The 3782-nt window shown below is 39.2% G+C and overlaps 1 pseudogene; it reads right to left on the bottom strand.

Moving 5' to 3' along the window:
* Positions 1-515, bottom strand: part of LOC102829620 — a 4901-nt pseudogene extending 4386 nt beyond the window's left edge.
* Positions 516-3782: the final 3267 nt, after the last annotated feature.

Here is a 3782-nt window from a genome sequence, read left to right as displayed (position 1 = left end):
ATTCCCCCAGCTGTGAGCCTTCCAACCTTCTAAGTATTCCTTTATATGTGGTTCAGAGTTCTGGGACCATCCCCTGAGCCTGCTTGGTCAGGTATTCTGTGTTGTTGTTGGCGGAGCTCTCTGCTATACATCCACCCGATCCGCCATCTTGTTTGTTCAAGCATGCACTTTTTAAAAATAATTTTCACAGGAAATGGAAATGTTATTATTTCCATTGATTTTTTTTTTTTCTTCACACCTAAGCTATATTCTCTGTCAAATTCCATTTGTAGTATCTGCGCCAGTTGCTGGAGATGTCAATGTTTTCTCCAGTCATAAATGCCCCTTCAGCAACACCACCAACTTAGGAAAGGTAGAAGCTTCTTCTAATTGTAATACTTTAGCCAACGATTTACTCATTATATCAGCCAAGGAATAAGACATTGTACTTTGAGGGGGGTAGCCCATGAATACTTGCTGAGTCCCCAAGCCGCTGCCAGCTGGGGTTCAGGAGATGCCAGTCTGACTAGATCCATGTGGTGGAAGGAGCCAGCAACAAGAACAGGGTAACGAGGGAGTAGAACTGGGAAGAAGGCTACACTACAGAGGCATTGGGGCAGAGGTGATAGATAGGATGCTGGTGCCTAAGAGGAGGTGACAGATGGCACAGACAGTGGCCGTGTCCAGTTTTTTTGGTTTTGTTTTTTAAACTTTTTATTATGAATTGATTGAAGGTTCACAGAGCAGATCATCAGTTCTACATTCAACAAATCACATACTTTGCTTCATTACAATGATTATAATCCCATCCATGTACCAACAGTTAGTAGCATTTACCTCTATTTACTTTACCTATTCCTTCCTGTGTCTCTGGCTACCTTCATCTTTCCTCTTCTAACCTCGTCTTGTATACTGTCCATGTTTGTTAATCCTCAGTGTTTGTTAACCCTCTAGCCCATGAATAATTTTCCCTTCCCATCTCCCCTCATGACCATCACAGATTGTTTCTTTTACCAATAAAAACTTTTTACAACATTGGTCTCATACAATGTCCTTTTGTGATTGACTGATTTCACTCAGCACAATGTCCTCCAGGTTCAACCATGTTATGAGGTGTTTCACAGATTCATCATCATCATTCTTCAACATCTTGAAGTGTTCCATTGTGTGTATATACCAAACTGTAACAATTCTTCTGTTGATGGACATTTGGACTGTATCTGTCTTTTTGATATGTCTCTTATAGACAGCACGCTGAAGGAGCCAGGTTGTTTTTTGTTTTTTTTGTTTTTTTGTTTTTATCCATTCTGTTCTTTATGTCTCTTGACCGGCACATTTAATCCACCCATATTCAGTGTAATTACTGATAGGTATGAATTGATTGCTGTCATTTTTCTGTGTGTTTTTTGTGGTGCTGCTGGCTTCTTTGTATAACATAATTCTCTGTGCTGAGTTCATTTTGTTTGTGCGGTTTCTTGTCCTTTTCATTTCTGTTATGTTAATGTTTATTAAATTTTTCTGATTTTCCTCCTTTTTTATTTTGATGTGCAGGTGTATTATTTTTCTTTGAGGCTACCCTGTAATTTATTAATTTTTTTCCCTGTTTAAAACAGTCTGTTTTATCTTGAAATCTACTTGACTTCCTTGCCATTTGGAAAATTTGTATCTACACTATTCCCTCTTTTTCTTTTGTTAGTTGACTTCATTATACATTAATATCCCAGGTTTCCTATTTTCAGCCTTGTAGGTTATTGTACTTTAAATAATTCTATATCCAGATTGAGTTCTGGGTGGTGATGTTTTGTATGGTAATCTCAGGTTGTTGTCTGCTGTAGTGGTTCTCATCCAAAGAATACCCTTTAGCATTCTTTGTGAAGTTGTTCTAGTAATTACAAATCCCTTTAATTTCTGTTTATCAGGAAATGTCCTAATTTCACCATCATAATTGAGGGAAAGCTTTATTGGGGCTATGATTCTTGGTTGGCAATCCTTTTCTTTCAGAGTTTTGTGTATGTCTTTCTATTGCTTTTGTGCCAGTATGGTTTCTGCTGAGAAATCAGAGCTTGCTCCTATTGGTTCGCCTTTGTAGGTAACTTTTCATTTTCCCTAAGGTGTTCTCAGGATTCTTTCTTTGTCTTTGGTTTTGGCAAGTTTGATTATGATATGTTTTAGTGATTTGTGTGTGTGTGTGTGTGAGAGGTCTATCCTGGAGTTCTTGTGTGGTGCTGTAGGATGATAAGTTGTTGTTGTTAGGTGCCATCAAGTCTGTACTGACTCATAGCAACTCCATGAATAACAGAATGAAACACTGCCTAATCCAGCACCAACCTCACAATCATTGCTACTTTTGAGATCATTGTTACTGCCTCTGAGTCAATCAGTCTTGTTGGGGTCGTCCTCTTTTTCTCCGACCCTCTACTTTACCAAGCATGATATCCTTCTCCAGGGACTAGTTAGTCCCTCTTAATAATATGTCCAAAGTATGAGAGACGAAACCTGGCCATCTTGGCTTCCAAGGAGCATTCTGGTTACACTTCTTCCAACACAGATTGATTTGTTCTTCTTTTAATGTTCTTTCCCAACACCATAACTTGAATACATTAATTCTTCTACAGTCTTACTTAATCAGTGTCCAACTCTCACATGCATATGAGGTTTTTGAAAATACCACTAATTGGGTCAGGTGCGCACCTTAGTCCGCAAACTGACATCTTTGCTCTTGAACACTTTAAAGAGGTCTTGCACAGCAGATTTGCCTAATGCAATATATTGTTTAATTTCTTGAATTTAAATTTCTGTGCACATTCTGCAGAAGTGGAGCTCACCTGTCAACATGAGCTAGAGTGGTCCATCTGGCACCCAACTCACAATGATGCAATTCACAATGGTGTGGCTTTAATCTCTGTCAGATCAGGTGTGATACTGAAGTGGATGAGGATGGGGACTGGCCAAACAGGAGTTTAGGAAACAAGAAAGAATTGTACCAGCCTCCACTGTGCAACTGTTCTTTCTGGCCACTGCTCAGATCTAATGCTGCTCACAAAATTTCAAGATGGCAGCATTGAGTTAAGCCAGCTGACAGTTCACCCATATGTCTTCTTTCCTGCCACCTCTGTTCAGTTCTCCCAGTCAGTATTCATTTCCACTTCTCCATCCTTTCATCTGAAGCTCGGGGGTTCCAGGATTATTATCTGCCATTGTTTCATTTGGTCTCTTGTATCTTTGTCCTGGTGTGGTGCTGTGGATTAATGAGTCAGACTGCAAAGCTGTTTGAACTGCAAGGTTGGTGGTTCAAGCTCACCAGCTGCACCTCAGAAACCCTATACAGGGTCACTATGGGTCGGAATTGACTTGACCGCACTTAACAACAACAACATCTTTGTTGTAAAGAGACTGTGTAGCATGTCTGCCTAGTCCACCATCTTGCTGGAAGTCCTCCTTCCATCTTGATTTTGTAACTCAGGTGCTATCGTCTCTTCCACATAACACTCACTAGGATATCTTAGGGCCCATTTTGTAAGTCTCCTAAATTTATAGTTCCAAGTGTGCTCAAAGTATCTAAATTATAATGCCCCCATTCTGTCATGTCTGTTTAAAATACATATTGGTATGTAGGCTTATTTTATTATTAGGAAGAAACACAAAACCCAGATGCTTCCCTTTTTGCTGTGTCTAATCTAAACTCTCCTTAACTGTGTCAAGCCAGGAATTCATTCATTTTATATTTCTTATGTTAATTTCTTTCATTTTCTCTGTTAGTTTCAACAGAGATCTGTTTTATTAGCTTAATAATACTCCTATCC

Source organism: Chrysochloris asiatica, unplaced genomic scaffold, assembly GCF_000296735.1.
Source record: "Chrysochloris asiatica unplaced genomic scaffold, ChrAsi1.0 scaffold00134, whole genome shotgun sequence".
NCBI lineage: Eukaryota > Metazoa > Chordata > Mammalia > Afrosoricida > Chrysochloridae > Chrysochloris > Chrysochloris asiatica.
The sequence above is the reverse complement of the archived record's forward strand: the minus strand, read 5'-3'. Positions and strand labels throughout refer to the sequence as shown.